Consider the following 18,903-nt stretch of genomic DNA (forward strand, 5'->3'; position numbering starts at 1 on the left):
GGGGGAAGGGGCGGGACGCGGGAGGAACGGGGCGGGAGCGCCCGCCCGCCCTCAGCGTCCCTCGGTGGCACTCGGTGTGCTCGATACGAGATTGCAGCGGGTGCGGTGGGATGGGATGGGATGGGATGGGATGGGATGGGATGGCCTCTGTCCAACGCTAAACACCATCGGTGTGTTTGGTGTGCGGTCCCCGCCGCCGGGGAGGATCCTGAGGGCGGAGAGGGAGCGGCGGTGCTGCTCCTGCTCCTGATCGCGGTGCCGGCTTCGCAAATGGTGTTTCCATGGCGAAAACGACCACAGGGAGTCAGCACAAACCCGGAGGAAAGAGCTGAGGAAGTTTCTGAAACGCACAGGGGAAACCCTGATATTGATATCCAATAAAGCTCTGTTTAATAATAATAAAATTGCTATATTTCTGTGATTCTTAGCCAGTGTGAAAAATGTGTGTTTTATGATTGGCTTTTCGCAAATATTAAAATTAATGTTATATGTATTATGTTGGAAAGTTATGCTGTATTCATTTTCTTAAGTAGTGTGCTAAATACAGTTTTAGGTTATAACATAATGTTAAAATAGAAACTGTGCTATGCAGGATACATTTTTTCTAAAGAAAGGACTCGCACCAAGATAGCATCCACAGGACACCTAAATATTTTTTAATTAATTTTCTTTTATTTTTATTTATTTATTTATTTATCTTTAAAAACAAATGATTGACAGCCAGCAACACTAGACAGCATCCTTACGTACCAAGCATCTGAACTTCAGAGTCACAGAAACACAGATTGGTTGGGGTTGGAAGGGACCTCTCAGCTCATCTCATTCCATCCCAGATTGGCTGGGGTTGGAAGGGACCTCTCAGCTCATCTCATTCCATCCCTGCCATGGTCAGACACCTTCTGCTATCCCAGGTGGCTCCAAGCCCTGTCCAACCTGGTCTTGGACACTGTCAGGGATCCAGGGCAGCCAAAACTTCTCTGGGCACCCTGTCCCCACCCAGTGAAATAATTTCTTCCTGATATTCAATCTAAAGCTGCTCTCTATCCATTTGAAGCCGTTCCTCACTGTGCTGCCACTCCAGCCCCTTGTAAATAGTTTCTCTCAATTTTCCTTGCAGGCTCCCTTCAGTTACTGGAAGGCTGCAATTAGCTCATCCTGGAGCCTTTTCCAGGCTGAACAATCCCAATTTTTTCAGATTTTCCCCGCAGCAGAGCTGTTCCATCTCTGTGATAATCCTGGTGCCTCCTTTGGACTCTCTCCAACAGCTCCAGGTCTTTCCCATGCTGAGACCCCAGAGCTGGAGGCAGCAATTAAGGATCGAGGAAAAATTTCAGGCCACAGATTGGATTAATGGTTTTCTCAATGAAACCCAAAGACATTCTGATCAAAAGCAGAAGAAAGAGCTGAACAGATTCTAATTCCCATTAAATGTCTCTGTTGGATTATCAATGCCTTGAACACTAAAATTCTGTGCGAGGTGACTCTCGAGGTCAGTTATAGGAAAAGGTGATGTTAACAAAGTCAGTGCAATCAGATATCCAGACATTAATATTCATAGATCCAAAGATGAGGTTTTGACTCAAGGATTGGTTTTGTCCTGTCATGGAAATGAAACCACCAAGCTTTACCTTAAAATAGGCTTCTTGCTCCACTATCTAAAAAATGCAGTTGTAGAAACTCAGAAGTTCAGAAAATTTCAGTTTCCAGAGTAAATTTATTCATGGACTTGATCTTGTACTAATCTTACCTTTTAATTTAAAATGTTACTTTCTCTTCAGGAGACAATACCAGCTTTTTTTGGTTCCAAAGGAAATCTAGTAGATGCTCCTTCATTTCATCTACCTTCCCGAAGATTTGCTGCTGTGCCAGAGAAACAAGTACTTGTAAAATATATTAGGCTTCCATAAAATTCCATTCCTTTGGCCAAATGAAGTCATGTTAAGAGACAGAATTTTGCACTGTGCCCATATTAGGAAAATTAATTCTTTGGATATATTTTTTTAATCTCTCCAGGTGGTCAAGCTTTGGAGTGCAGTAGGAGAAATGACTTCACCTCCTTCAGCTGTACTGCTTATTATTTTTGGCTGTTTCATACTTCATGAAATCTGGTTAATTATTATTGGGGGCTTTTTTTAATACTTCTAAGTCCTTGTGGGTGCATTTTATAAAACATTTGTTTTTACTGCTTACATAACTACCTACCTAAAATGTTTTTCTTGGTGGACAACGGTACTGTTTTTGCCAAAACAGATTCTATTTCAATTTTGGGAAATTGTTGGAAAGCTGATATTCCCGTTTTTCAGCAGTGCCTGTGCCATGTTATTAAACTGGGCTTTATGGAGATGAAAAATTGATCTTGACAGGAATCATAACCATTTGTTTACACTAAGCTGTATGGCTTCATCCCATCTGGAATTCAGCGCCATGCCTCTCATACAGAATCCTTAACCCATGAATTCCTGTCAGCCCTCAAAGGCTTCCTTTGTAAAATTCTCAAACATTCCACAGATGCATCTCCTGGAAGAGGTCTAGGCCTGTGCTGAATCTGGGAATCCTGTTTTGTTGCATTTGAGGAAGTAGAGCCACCAGGATCTACTACAAAGAGCAGAACTGCTAAGAGAAGGCTGGAAGAAACCTCATAATTTCTTTCTTCAACTGAGCAAGTATCTTCCTAAAAGTAGATAATTTTCTTGCCATCAGAATTTCTAATTAAAAGATTACACTTCAATGCTCTAATAAGTGGAAATCTTGTAGATCCTGGCCTAAAGACAGAGGGGACAGGTTTTACATGCAGTCTTCTGGCAAGTATGTAAAATTAAGCAATTCTTTTCACAGTTATTCTTGGTGGATTTGTAGGCAAAGAGAAGTTCTCATCAGCCCTTGTTCTGCTTGATTAAATAAAACATGCTCTTAAAATTTTCCTGTCACAAGACATTATTTTCATTTCTCTTACCACACTTCTAGACTTTCTGCATGTGGATTCAAGTCTGACTTCAAGTCTGACTTCACCCTGAATGTGACTGGCACAAAATATTACAGTTAATACCTTAATGATGTAATTTACAAGCTTCATTATCTCTTGTGGAACTTCATGGTTCATGCAAGGCTCATGGTTGCCCTTGCTTTGCAGAAATGTTTTTTGCCCTTTTGTGATCAGCTGGTTTTCCTAAGTTTTCCTCGATAATTTCCAAATAACTGCCCATAAAGTGAGAATTCTGTAGCATTTTATTGGTTTTAATAGTTCCCCTTTTGCAAGCCTGTTGCTCACAATCTGATAATTTTATTTTAAATGGATGTCTCCTGATTTCTTGTTGTCATCACAGTGATGCCAAGGATTTTGATAAAAACACTAAGTACAATCAGCCCCAGGACTGAAATTTCAGGAGTCACCAGTAGTGACTGAATCTGTCACTTTTTCAGTATAGTTTATTACTAACTTATGTTCATTTTCTTGTTCACTTGATGCTCCTGCTGCCAATTCCAGCTTAGTTCGTACTTTTCCACATAACATCACATCTCAAAGCTGCATGGAAGCCTAAGCTTCCATGATTCTAAGATTCATTTTTTGGTGTTTAAAAATGGAGACAGACACTGCAGTAATGTAGCAAGGTGTCCTGCCTCTGCCACATGGCCAAAACCATCACTCAGCTGTTATTTTTAATTGTTATCCCATTACAGTGTTTCAGAGGTCCTGCTGTTTTCCTTCTTGTCCTCTTGGACACATGTCCAAACATTTTTGCTGTAGTATTTAATATCTTCGATAGAAATATAGAAACATAAAATTGTTCAGGTTAGAAGGGAATTTAAAGATCATCTCATTCCAATGCCCTGCCATGGGCAGGGACACCTTCCATTAGACCAGGTAACTCCAAGCTCTGTCCAACCTGGCCTTGAACACTTCAAATTTTAATAATTCTTGTTTTACATTATGTATTTTTGCTTCTAAGACGTAGCTTTTTTAGTGATCAGTCTTTTACCCTATTTCTTTTTGACACTATCTCATGCTTGAGATGGTTGTTTAACCAATAAGCTTTGGAGACTATTCCTGCTCTCATTCATCCCATCTCTTAGCTCAGTCAAATGTTTCCATCCCTTTCTGACCTTGGCATCCTTGAATAACATGCTCATCACTTAACCAAGGCCAAAATAATATAATCTTTTTACTGCTTTCCTGGTTATTAAGTGAAGAGCTACTGCTGCTATTGATGTGAAAACCACTTGGATGTTACTCATTTCTAATCTCTGGATAATTCACTTATTTTTCCAAGTGTCACATTTCCCAATGACCCTTTCTAATCATACCTGAGTTCCCTAATCTGCCAAACAACAAACCTTGGGGTTTATCCTCCAATAAAACTCCCCGTTCTCCACAAATACTGTCAGATGAGTCAAATCTGGGTTTACACACAGTTCTGTTGTATTTCTAAGGTGAACAGCTCAAATCTCTTATCACTTCCCTGCTTCCCTCCTGACTGATGAAAATCCTTGCCCTTACATCATGGCATGGCTGAGGGATTTTTAGACCTGCTAAGGAATGGTCCAGGGATGACATATTAGAGAGCAGGAATGCTGGATGCTTGTTTACAGCCCTGCCTGAAACCATCCTGGAGTGCATGTTAAGCTTGAAAAACCAATTGCAAGCTCTTGAAGGAATTATTACATCACTCCAACACTGAAATGCAGCTGCCTCAGTGGAAAGGCAGGGAATTCTTAACAGTGCATAGAAGTATTTCAGCACTTCAGGAGAGAAAATGAATAATGCCATAATCAACTGAGCAGAAAGGGAATGTTTAGTAAGTAGTCATATATAGTTGTTTTAACTGGATTTAGGCCAGAAACCTGGGAAACACCTGCTGCTAATGGCAAAAATGGAATTGGGGTTTTTTAAGTCACCAATGACCAAGTCCTTTGGTTTTCATTTGCATTTTAAGCTGCAGCACCTAAAGCAGCAGAGTTGTGGTGGAGTTTTCTTTTATAACTGGTCACCAACATTTCCTCCTTCAATAAGCAGGAATGATGTCTGATTTCCCCAGGAACTCACAGGAAATTAAGTTCTATATAGGCTTGTACAGAGAAGCAGCAACACCACAGTCAGCTGGTTATTTCAGTTAGTCAGTGCTAGAGAAAGCAATAAATAACCAATTTTGTCTCATCATAGGCATCTGATTGGGTTTAAATGCACCACACCAGCTCTTTACCTATTTTAATTTATAATTTTATTGACTTTGGCAGAGCTGTAACCATTCTAGTGTTCATAAACAGAAGACAGAAAACCTGGAAAACTCAGTTATACATTGTCCTTATACATTTCAGGATAAATTTATTGTCATTCATCAGAAAATAAATCAATATCATGGAAAAAAAGGGAAAATCTGTTTGAGATACCATAGACGTACCTTAGGTTAGAAGGAGAGGAAATAAAATTGGAAATAATATTTTATCATTGTATATATTGATGTTGAGATATATAAGCATACATATATTTATAATGGCATTTTAAAAAAATCTTTATGTAATATATGTTACCTGATGATGCATATATATATATATATATATGTCATATATTTTGTAAAAAAAATCTTTATGTAATATATGTCACCTGATGATGCATATATATATATGTCATATATTTTGTGTGCTGGTTTTGTAAAGAAGCTCATTAATGGGGGATGGAAGGCTGTTGAAGCCAGGAAAAGATTTGGACTTTCTGGAGAATAGATTAGGATGGGAGACAAAGGAAGAATAAGAATAAAATGTGATTGGAGCTTTTAAACTAGTGAATGTTAAAAATTACATCATATGAAAGGAAGAAACTGAAACTATGAGTCAGTTCTTGGGAACTCAGAAAATTAAAGACAATAAAGGTTTGCCCTGTCTGTATTTCCCCGTCTGTATTTTAGTATAAAGAGATATTTTAAAGGGTTTTTGCTTCAAAACAGCCCTTGAAATGTTGTTCAAAAATGACGTTTTGAAATTATACATTGTTCAGTCAAAAATAGAATAGCAAAATTTGGCCCATAATGAGGGATTTTATGGCAGTACAAGACAGGAGCAAACTGCCACCAACACAATCTGAGTGCAAGGGACTATGAATGAGAGGCCATGTTCTCTGTGGCCTTCCATAACTTTATATCAAGACTTTAACTACTTTTCTTAGCTTTTTTAAAGGAAGAGTCAAAGAAAATACACAAAAAAGCATGACTGAAAGAAGAAACTGAATATATTGTGGGAAGGAGCCTGAAGATTAGCATATTCCTGGCTGAGTTAGCCTGATCTACAATCAGAATGTGAGATTTGTGAAGAATTTTTATTTTTGGCTTGTAACATTTTCATTGGACTACACCCAAACGGAGTCTTTGTCCAGTAACAACAACCTCCTTAAGTCGTCTGTTCTTCACACTCACACCTGTTAATATATTTTAAAGGAAATACTAAAAATATGTTACAAGTAGAGACGTAACATATGTCAGGAAGAATGAATGAGGTGATTTAGAATTAAAACTTTCAAGGTGCCTGGTTGGTGAGCCATGCTCCAAAGCACCGCAGGTTGACCTCAGCTGGATCCAGGAAAACTGAGATGGATCCTTGTCACTCCTTCTCCCCCATTTTGGTCTCTTAGTGTGGGGCTCAGGTTTGTAAGAAAAGTTGGAAAATATTTTGTGATGTGGTGGTGAGTTGAGGCAAAGCTCTAGAGATCTACATCTGTTGCGTGTAAAGATTTTTGTCCCTTTCAGCAGCAAATCCCCACCAAGGGGTATTTAAATTACAGAGGCTGAGAAGTTGAGGAGCACCTCACAGGGAGAAATTTCCTAGCAAGAAGAAACACAGAACAAACAAAGAAAACAAGAAAAAAAAAATGCTCTTTGTTTTAGAAAGATTTCTCAGATTGTGTAAGATGAATTGCATTTTTTTCTCCCTTTTGCTGAGTCTGTAAAGGTTTTCATCAGCTGTCACCTGTATCGGAGCTACTTTGGAATGTGCCAGAAGATTTGGGAGCTATTTGAGCTCCTTGGCATCTTTGGTGCCTAAACACAAGGGCTGCCAGCATCTTGGGAGTTTTGGAGTTCAGGAAGGGGAGTGCTAAGGTGGAGTACTGCTTCTAGAGGGAGTAAATCTGTAGTATCTTCACTGTGCAAAGAACAGCCTTTTGAAACATCCCTTTGAAATGTAATGCCCAGAGCAGATGTTCAGTCAAACAAAGATTTAGAGAGAGACGTAAGTAAGCTCTAGAAGTTAGAATTTGGGAAGGGAATAGAAACCTGTAAATAGATACACAAATCAGGTCACTCTTTATTAGGTCCACAGCAATTGCACGTGGAAAAATAATTGTTATAAATCCTTTCTGATGTTACATATGTTAAAGGAAGCAAAACTAATCAATCACTGGGAGATAGGCTGGCAGTCTGATTAATTAATGTAATTCTCCCAAGTCAAATTAATTCTTTTTTTAAATATGCTAGATGTTACCATGAAACCTATCAGATAAAAATTCCTACAGCCGTGGTTGTTTGTTTGTTTGTTTTTTTTATTTCCAGCTTAAAATAACAAAACTGACTTTGCCATGAAATATTTTTTGAGATTAATGGACCAGTTTGGGTTAATGATCCTTGTGCTGCTGACCTTTGTCCCCTCCCAGCCAGGCATTAATCCTCAGGAAATTTACTGCACCTTGATTGTTGCTCACACATGTACAAGCCTCAGGAGCTGGGGCAAACATGTAAGTTGTACATTGCATCAAGAATTCTTACAGCAAAAACCAAAGCAAGAACAGCCTGGAAGCTCTGAAATATCAGAACGGCAAATCATCTGATTTTGATCAAAGAATTAGGAACAGCCTTCGCTGTGCACTGTTCTCTCTGTATGAGTCTTGGAGCAATTATTAAGAAGCATTACAGAATACAAAAAATGTAGCCCTTGGCACTGACTGTCAGAATCAGGCATTTCTGAAACTGCTATCAACTTTGCATTTAAATGCCAAATACAATATTTTGCCTTGATGCAATTCTTCCAAGTACCATCCATCCTCCTTTCGCTGGAAATGGTGCAAATCAGAACAATGCTTTTATGAAGGTATGAAATGAATGGAAGGTTTTGGCTCCTCAAACCTTTTTCACTACCCACGGGTCACATAATTAATTCTTGCACTTAACTACAGCTTGCAGAGGGAGATGATGAGGCAGAGGGTTTGCACGAGACCTTACAAAAAGCCATATGTAGAGTTACAATTTGAAAATGAGATGTTTCTAGTGAATTCTAGTTAATGCTGATGTTGGTGTTCATTCCTCAAGATTTTTTTTCTTCCCTATGCTAAGGATGTGATGTTGTACAAACCAGAGTTACCTTTTCTAGCACCAAGAATTTCATCAGAGCTCCAGATACAGAAACAAATAGGAAGAAAAATGTGATATGATCCTCTTTTCTACAGTTGTTTGAACTGGCAGTTCTGGGGGGAAAAGAATTGCACAAACCCCATGGCTGAAATCAGACATAAATACTTCACTGTATCAGAGGTCTTACTGTTAAATTTGGATCTAACTAAACTTCTTTTTCCTTCTGAAAACGAGCAAATAAGAAGTTTGAGTAGGAAGACATCCTAGAATTAGCCACATCAGTTAATGCCTGTAGAATTTATTTAAGCAAAGACACTTCTCTTTGAAAATTAATGGCTTTAAAGGCCTTGACAGATCCATCTTCTTCCATTTTCTGTGACTTTCTTGTCCCAGTTCTTTACCAGCCTAGGCTCTGCATTGCCTTCCAGCAGTGTTCTGGCTAAGGGGAATTGTAAGAAAACCTTGGAAGTGCTGGATTTTAACCAACTGTGCAGATAACTCATGAAGAATGTCAGGGATTTATTTCCCCCACAAGCAATTAATCTCAATGTCTTCCCAGCATTCCCATGTCTGCCTGTCTGAGAGGCAAAATACCTGAGGAGCAGGAATAAAACTCCTCCAAAATGTTTTTGACATTTCTGACTGTGCAGATGTGGGTGGAGCAAGCGAAAGAGTGGTTGTCCCAAGAGAATAAAAAGAATCAAAATGCTTTTTTATGAACTTCATGAAGACTGTTAAGCATTTTTTAAATAACACTAAGTAGAGTCATCTTTCTTCCCACACTATATATAACTTGGTAAACCTTCAATCAGAACTATTTGCATGTAACATAAGCTACATCCAGAAATCCAGTGAAGTCTTTACAAAGTGGGCATTTTATGGATTGTTTCTCCTACTACATTTTGATAACACAAAATACAAACAATTTGGCCTTTCTCTAGTTCTAAGAGGATTTTGCTAAGATAAAATGAGAAGTTCAGAGTTGTTTAAAGCTCTAGTTTTGGTGTAAATTTAGTATCTTTCAGTACAGAGGAGAAAGAAGGAAGATTTTCTGGGAGATTGAAAGAAGTTAATATGAAAATAACAGAACTTTATTGTTTTGGATGATCCCTGACATGAACTGAAATGTTTTGTTCTCCAAATCTCTTTTGACCTTATGGCATTTCACTAACATGAAGTTTATCTAATTTCCAAATATTTGTTCTAGTATCACACTGACATGTGTGGAATATGAGTGATCTTTTTAGAAATAGCAGTGCAGGTAATAAACATTAATGATTTAACTAAAAGTAAAAAAAATTATGGATGGCTCATCACTCAACACTATTCCAGTTCTGTCTCAATATCCCATACCTGAGGCAAGAATTCTCAAATACTTAGTTATTGATTAACAACAGCCAGCTTGAAAAGATTTTGAGAAATGGAGAGCTATTGGCAATGAGGACAAGAGCACCAGAACAGGACAAAAACATCAGAACAGGGCAGGAGTGGGAGGATATTCCCATTACAGTTCTTTGTCTTACAGTATGTATAAGGCCTGGAAGGAAGTGTTTTATTTACTGATCTCCCAAAATCACCATGAAACATCCATCCAGGGCAGAGACTCCAGCCTGCCCTCCTGATGAAGCAGCTCTGTCACCGCTGGGGCACAGGGAAGGACAGCTTTGGGCTCCCTCTGGTTCACAGCTTGCAAATTTGGGGGCCACAGAGGGTGGGGGGAGTATCTGACCTGATTCAAAGCTACACAGAGCACCTGGCACAGCTGAGTCTTGGACAAGCTGCCAGAGGGGTTCTCTCTGACCTGTTTTCTTGTGAGGAAATAGAGAAAATGCTCAAATCTACCATTACACCCACTTCCATCCACATGAGGGGTTTAGATTGTCTTTCTCCCAGGCTAGGAAGGACCAAAAAGCCACTGTGGTCATGCCTGACACGTTCTTAAAGATATCCATGACACAGGCTCCAGAGTTTTCTAGGCACATCATTTTTCTTAAAATTACAAATGGCTTTTCAAAATGCCTATCCCAAACAGCTCTCTTTTCAGGTCAAGCCTGGGACTCCTTTTTTCCACAAAAAAAATAAGATAACTCCTCGCAGTGTGTCCTGCAGTGAAAGGTTGTTGTCATGCCTGCCACTTTGGGCACCGTGGTGTTTAACCCCAGCTGGAGATTCGACTCCAGATAAGCTCCTGCCCTTCCTCCCTGCTCCCTTCAGCTCGAGAGGGACAAAGGCAGACTGAGGGTTGAGATAATTTACTGAAAGCAAACAGCAAATTGTGAGGAAATGCACAGAAGCAGCAGCAACCTGTTTGGATAGATCAAGATTAAACACAATCACACCTGATTCCCTCTGGATGTGCCAGAACAAGAGGGAGACAATGAGTCCTTATTTCTATTCACATCACATTTGCTGCACAGAAAAAGTTCCTTTCTTCGTGCAGGACCATTTTTTTTTTTTCAAAGGTTTCTTTTTTCTCTCTAGCCCTGCCAACATTCCTTTCACATGAAGAAACTTGAACAGATTGAAGCCCTTGTTCAGAGCACGGTTTGTAGTACAAACATGCTACAGTTATCAACTCACAATGCCCAAACACACGGGGGCAAAACCAGACTGAGCTCCCACAACTCAATTTGGTACAAAAAAATTAGTGTTCTAAAAGCAGATCACTATTTTGCCATCTCTTCACAAAAAAGTGGTAAAACTAATGTTGTCTATAAGATTTAAGATATATACTCAATAATTAAAATATTCAATATAAATATAAATTGTACAAAATAAAATACAAATTACCTCAGCACACTTTTGCTTTGTCTGCTCAGATTCCACAGCTTTATAACACAGCCAAGGTGACAAGAGTTATTATTGAAATTCCACCTGTCCCACTGGTATGTACCCAAAACTGAGGCCAAGTCTAGTGTGATGTCAAAATGGATCCACTCACACAAGAACAGAATTGACCTAACTGACAGCACTTGATGTTATCCAGACGCTCTTAGAAAAAGGAGAAAAGCTAAACTGGGCTGAATTTTTGCTAGGGAAAGTATGCAAAAACGAGGTGCTGAGATTTCTGCTGAGTATTCATCTCTGAAAATTATGTTTTAGCCTTCTCATGTGGAGTTGGATGCTGCTAAGCAAGGGGATGACAGCAGTGTATGCACATCTTGCATCCTGGTTGAACAATAAGATAAATTCCAAGCTCTTGTACACGTGGCTAGAGTGCAAATTCATGGGAGCCTTATCTTGTGAGATGGCAGAATAAACCCACAATCATTCAGATTGCAGTGCCAGTCCCAAGGGGGTCTTCTGAGAGAACAAAAATCTCTTTTTTGTTTGCATGTGGCCACTCATATTAGTTTTTAAGCTGAGTTTTTGTGGAGGCTTGTTTTCTGTCTGGAACAGGAACTGTTTGGAACAGAGTACTGGGTTGGATTTTTCAAGATCGTTTAGATGTTTAGATTTATCCTTATTAAAAAAAAAAAAACCAAAAAAACAAAACAACAAAAAACAAAAAAAACCAGAGTAGGCTATTCACAATTAAACTGGCAGAGAAGGAGATCTGAACCCACAATACAGTGGTTTTTTGGTGGCAATGGTTCCATTAGTTCCATTAGTGGAGAACTAGGTTACTAAGACAAAAAAAGATTGTCACCACTAAATGATTTAATGCGTGATTTCTATTTCTCTCCATTCAGTTGCTGAGTCATCCCTTTTAGTGTCCATAAGGTCTGTTAAGGTCAGAGCTTCTTTCTGGTCTCATGTTGCAACTGAATTGATTCATGTAACAGTTAACAAGAAACTCATGAAAAGCTATTTTTCCCCTGAAAGAGATATTTAAGTGAGAATGCTCAATTTAAATTGGGCAGATTTACCAAGAATACAGGATCAAGAGGGAAAAAAAAAAAAGGAGAGGAAAAAAAAGGAAGGAAAAGTTCCAGTATTCCCTGGCAGATAGATCTGTAATGACTAATTGTGTCTGATGGTTGTAGTAGCATTTTGCTAAACAATGTTTATAGCTCCTGTAGTGTATAATTTGGCAGGACACTGTTGTTCCTTGAGAACGTGGAATTCAAATGCCTCAACATTGGAAACATAGTGTAATTAAAATTGCTGCTTTATTAATGGCTGGCTTGTGAGGTGTGTGATCCTCCACTCCAGCACAATTGCAAATAGTCTCAGCAGTTATGCCTGAACTGAAATAAAACCTAGAAATTCAACGTAAGTGCAGGGAAAAAGCAGGGAAAGCATCTGCATGGGTCACAGAGTATAAGCATGGAAATATATGAGATTTTGAGTTGAAGCTCTAAGAATAGTTCTAAAAACACAAGTAGTCTGAAATCTGCATAATTTCCTTTGCCAAGCTATACATGAGATCATCCCTTAACATTTTTCAGGAGGGCACTGGTGAGTTCAGAGGGAGTTGTGTTAAGCTTCAGCATTCCTAACCCAATGCCACAGCACAGGCAGTAGAAGGTGCTCTTGTATCAGCAAACAGTGGTGCTTGAATCCAGCTCAGAACCCTCCTGCACGTCATGCATCCCGTGTTCCAAAAGCCACGGAGCCAAAGGATTGCACAAGCTGATTGTTTTTAATCAAGCAAGGCCAGCTTTAGCCACACTGAAGTGGAGAGAGAGGGAATTCCTTCATGGTATAGGGATTTACTCCATTGCTTTTGTTTTCTCTCTCTACAGCACCTGGATTATCCCACAGCCCTGGAAGATCTGACAGCTCTGATGGTGCAGAATAGTTCTCTGTTTAAATAGATTAGAAAGGTTAATTTCTACTAAATATGGTTTACCTGCATAACAATTAGGACAGGTGAGTGTGAAACAACTTTTACTGCTTCACAGTGTCAGATATTGGGAATCCTGCTGCTGCAGTCTTCAGGAAAGGGAGCTGAGCTTTTTCCTGGGCATCTGTTAATGATGAATGGCAGAAAACTCAACAGTTTTTCAGTTGTTTTAACATCCTGTCTGCTTTTACTGACCATTGCACCTACAAGAGAGATAGCACTTCCCAAGCCCTTTCAAATGCCCAAACAAAGCATGAAATTGTGAAAAAAGGGTCTTGTGAGTGGGCACTTGTTGATGGTTCTGGTGCCCATTGTTGGGACATGGATCTCAGCACTCACAGAATGAGGTCTGTGGAAGGCAAACAGATAAATAACACATGTTAGTTTAACTGAAGCATTTGAAAAAAAAAAATGTTAACATTTCTCTTTAGACATTAGTGGATGAATTTCAATTTGTCCCTTCAAGACTTGAAAGAACTTAGAGCTGTTACTTGCTAAAAGAAGCCATATTTTAATTCTTACTATGCCCTGGAAAGGACTGTGTGTTTTCACTCACATCTTAGTATCAGTAAACCAATACTACTAGAATTATTATTTAAATAAGTCCCTTCTATGAATTTTTATAGTTCATGGTGATTCCCAGTCTGAAGAAGAATAAGTGCTAGTGAGATTTTCCCTGAAATTTAAAGGAAGAGTTGTCTTGGGTATCTTTTACAGTAGTGTTTCCTGATTAATGACAATATTAATAACCAGACAAACCAACAGGGCACAAGCTTTAAGAAGCCTCAAGCATCACACATATTGATTAATACGTAAGAACTTGTGAATGTTCAGAAGAAAAAAGGAAACTGATGTGTTGAAGTCACAAGAACAAGTTTGTTTCCTTTTATGTCTTAAATGTGATTATTTATTTACAGCCCACTGCAGTTGTGCTCATTAGTGATGACTTAAAAGCTGTGCCAACAAGTCTCCATTAAAAAAATCTAAATAAAAAGAAGAAGCAATGTAGAATTACATGATCACATACCTAGTTGGTTGTTTCTGAAATGTGCATTGCAAGGCACAGAATTCCAGATTCAACAGGTATTTCCCTAAATGAACTGTCTTGTTCTTCTGCACAATATATAGAGATTATCCCTGTAATAGTTTTGGCCTTTAAGCTGGCACAGTAACCCACACTGTACCACCAGACAGCTTGATGCTTTGTTTGGCAGAACATTTGAACAGAGAATACAGGTAAATAAATGACAGGTAAAAATGATTAATTCACCCAGAGAATTATCCCTGTCTCCTAAAAGACAACCACACTTGTTACAAGCCTAGTCACTGCAATTATACCTTCTAGAAGCTGAAATTATGCACTGATAAAATCACAGGATGGTTTGGGCTGGAAAAAACCTTAAATATACTCTGGTTCCAACCTCCTTGCCATGGGCAGGGATGCCTTCCACTAGATTATGTTGGTGCTTAAAGAATCACGAATTTATGGAAATGATGCACTGCCCCTGCTGCCTCAGAGACAGGACCAGCAGGGACCAGTGTGTTCCCCTGCTCTCAGCAGTTTCCATTTGCTTTTTCCCATGTGTATTCCTCACACAATTCTCTCCTCAAATGGCTCTGACATTCCCCCAGCAACCTCCATCCCCACATCCTGTCAGAGGATTGTCACCAAGGCAAAAGAGCCAGGCTGGGTTTCTTCTTAGATGGATTTTTGGCAAATGGGCAGACAGTTTTGAGCACAAATGTTATGAACTGCACTTGCCAAGTCACAAGGCATTTTCCTGTTCTCCTTGCTGCTCTCAGCTCTGTCTGATACAGGGATTTTGGTGCAGACCTTTGCCAGCTGACCTTGGGTCTCATGCTTCCAGCATCCTCCTCCTATTCCTGAAAAATTTCTTTTCATCCTCCAGGTGCCTGGGAAACCAATGTGGTTCTAGTTCATCCTGTCCTAGCAGCAGACAGAGGACTTTCAGGAGGATTCCTTGGCCTTTTTGAGCCACACGTGATGTTTTCTATGAGTGGACATCACTGCCCTGATCAGAGGCAGAGAGGAGCCAGGAGACAGCAAGCACTGTGCAACCCCCACACGTATTTATGTCATGGATCCTGATGTCCAGCACCTTCTTCGACCTCATATTCCCCTTCTTTATAAACACAACCTGCCAGCCATGCTCCACCAAGCAATGTTTTTGCAGTGGGACCTCTGAGGCATTGATGACATCATTAAGATATCCCAAAAAACAGGCAGGCTTTGCATCTTCACATCTGGAAGCTCTAGGTTTGTGCTTGAAAGTCCCCTTATGTCTCCCAGAAATGCAGATTTGCTGCCTCCCCTTTCTGTTTTCCAAAGCTGACTTTCAAATGAACAGAGCAGTAGGAATTTTATTTTGTGCTGGGTCTGGGCATGTCCAGTTCAGCAATTTGTAATTAGTTAGTTGATTTCACAGAACACTGCATGTGGTGTGCAGCAAGTGATTGCAAAATGGGTTATAAATGAATCCTTAAAAATGTGGAGCTTTGGCCCATGATGGATTTCCAAACAAAAGCCTTGGATGCTGAATGTTATTTTGATTTTTAACACCTGTAAGAAATTGAGATTTATTTCTCCACCACACTCCTGGCCTGAAGATTTATTTTGCTCATATTACAATCAGGCTTATCTGGGGTTTAAGGTTTAACTTCTGGTTAAGTTTCCAGATGCAATTACTGTTTTAAGATGGGTGGTTGTACCTATTCCAGTGATGCTGTGCTGCTTCAGCAGATTTTTAATTCTCATGCATTCATTTATAAGGAAACATTCTTCATGAATCCCTTGAAATCCCAGCAGCCTTCACCTTTATGGGCTTTTACATGCATTCTGATAGGAAAGAATTCCTGACAGGCTGTAAGAAGTCTAATAATTTTATTTCTGATCTGGACATTTGGGTTGTGCAAGTGTGCTGTAAGAGGCTCTCCTTTATTTTCCTATTCCTTTCTACCCAATTGGCTCAGTGAGCTTGCAGTAATTTCCACATGTGACATCTGAATTTAGGACTCCCCTGGTACTCAGTAGAGAGTGAATTGATGTCACTACAATGACACAGTAGATTCTTTTGTTTGCAAGATGTTAAAACATGCTTTTTATTTTAATATATTTTTGTTCTTCGCTTGCATTCAAACTATTCCCAGCAATTAGAGGAGAACATTGTAAATTCACTTCTGATTTATGGAGCTTGAAATCATTTTCTCCAGTGGAAATTATCCTGCCGGTTGTATGGTCAGCACATGTTAAACACTTACTCTGTAAAAGCACTGCTAAGCTCATTAAACTCAGGAGAAAACCCCCAAGAATTGAAGAGAAGCTAAAGTAACAATGCTAATTTAAAACAAATTGAGGGTTCAGTCTGTTTTAAAATGGGTAACTTAAAAATATCTGCAGGTGGATGGGAGGCTGAATATGCCCTGGCTGTGTGCTCTGGGAGCCCAGAACCCCATTCTGTGATTACATTTTAATTACTGCATTTATTTAAAGTTGGGACTTTCTTCTCCACGATTGGGCATTCTTTTACTTTTTAACAAAAGAGTATCTTTGCTTTTCTTCAATTTTATTTTAAAATGTTGTTTGTTAGCTGTTGATTGCTTATCTTGGAAAACAAGCTTCAAAAAGTTATTCAAAACAAAAATGTTTTGTGCAACCCTTTAGAGTGAGGATACCAACAGTGTGACCTGTAGCCTTTAATTAATAGACACAGTTTGCTATTTATTGACTTCTAGATTTAATTGGTAGTGCTGTAAGGATTCCAGGAGTAACTGAAGATTTAAATTCCTCCAAAAACACGTTGCCAAGACGTCCTGCCTCAAATCTGCAAGAATGTTTTTGTTTATTCAGCCTTTAGAATGCTTCATCCACATATTTCTGAGTGGAGCCGATCTGGGGTTTTGCTGAGGGAAAAGGTTTTCTCCAGACCTTGATCAGAGCCAAACCACACATGTTTGTGTGCAGATGGATGTACAGGAGGCAAATTACAGTCTGCTGAAGCAAGGAGGGAGCACTGATGCTGCTCGTTTCAGGTGCAGTGTGAACTTGCCTCCTGAGTGGCTGTATAAAGAGGAGAGCTGGCTTCTTTCTAAGAGGTTCATTCCATGGTTAAAGGGATTGCACTGGAGTGTCCAGTCCAGTAAAAAAGTGAAAACTCAGAAGCCAGCATGGCTTGAGTTGCGTTGAACATGAAGTTCTGTGATTTGTTTTCCAACCTGGACAAGCCCCAGAAGGTGTTCTGTGGAAATTTCAGCAGAATTGTGGCACAGTGTTCCTACCTGGATCACCTCTAGTAGGAACCAAGGAAACAAAGGAGCTTGTAGAACTTGTGGAGATGGACTTGGTGGCGTCCTTGGTGCCACCTCCCTTTCATCCAGGCACTAATGGGGGCCTCAGCATCAGTGGCTGTGATTTGTGCCTCCTGTGCTGCTTTGCTCCTGCACACACAGTTCCTTGGAGTCACCTTTCTTCTCATTTTTTTACCCCTGCTCTTCCCTTTCTACTTCATCCCTTTGTTTTTTTTCACCCTGCCAAGACAGGAGATGGGCAACCCGTGAACAGCAGACCATGAAATCACAACAGAATTTGCAGAATAAGACTTTCCAGCATAAAGTGCCTTTACTTGTTCTGGTTTTGAGCTCTGTCTTGTGGGAAAGACTGCACTTGCATTTGTGTTTTTTCAGTTATTCCTTTTCCTGTCTTTGGAGAGCTGCCTGCTCTTCTCATCATTCCCACACTGCTTTTCTCCCTGTACATTGCACTGCTTCCTCAGTGCTGTGATATCTGTGCACTGTGATGAGGTGGAGTGGGACACTCCATAACAAAAGACAAAGTTGTGTTGGGTTTTCTTGGCCAGGCTTGGTTTCAGGATTGGTGAGAGAAATAAATTTGAAACCAGGATGTGTCTAGGTGGGTCTAAAATTCAGCAGATGCTGAACAGGCAGGAATTTCTGCAGAGATACAAGAAAGCAGTTTATATTTCACGCTTCTTATGAAAATGGCAAAAAGTCCAAATCAACTAAACAAGCTCCCTGAAGCAATTCCCGATATTTATAAAAATCCTAAGACATCAAATTGCAAAATTAAGCACCTGGTTTAGGAAGTGCCAGTCATAACATTTCCTGCCCAATCACAACACCTCTGAATTATTATTCTGTTCTGCAAGAATTCTGGCCCACATCTCATTTACATGTGAAACACTGCAGAGAAGTTCCATATTTCACTTATACGTATGAAAGAAGAGCATTTGTTTTTGCAAATTAAGTGTTCATCTCACACTGGCTGAAGAAGACTACAGATGTAGGGTCCTAGACCTTGCCTGCAGTTTATTGCATGTCTCCTGCTGAAGAGAGTTAGTTCCCTGTCCCAGCTGAGCAGCTTTGCCTTGGTTTGCACAGAGGAACCTTCAGCAAACTCATATTAACCACATTTAAAAGACTTTTTACTGAACTGGGGCCCTGGCAAATGTTGCCCACAGAATCCCTGGATGGCTCAGGCTGGAAGGGGCATCTGGTGCCACCTCCCTGCTCCAGCAAGGCCATCTCAGAGCACAGGGCACAGGAGCGTGTCCAGATTTCCTGGAATATCCTCAGTGAGGAGACCCCACAGCCTGTCTGCTCTCTGCTCAGGGCTGGGCAGAAGTTGTGCCTCCTGTGCAGTGGAACTGCTGGGATCAGTCCCTGCCTGTGGCTCTGGTGCCACTGCTGGGCTCTGGAGCAGAACCTGGCCCTGCTCAGAGCCCTCCCTGCACCCAAGGAAACCCAGGG

The sequence above is a fragment of the Pyrgilauda ruficollis genome, unplaced genomic scaffold (assembly GCF_017590135.1).
Source record: "Pyrgilauda ruficollis isolate IOZ18807 unplaced genomic scaffold, ASM1759013v1 scaffold50, whole genome shotgun sequence".
Lineage (NCBI taxonomy): Eukaryota > Metazoa > Chordata > Aves > Passeriformes > Passeridae > Pyrgilauda > Pyrgilauda ruficollis.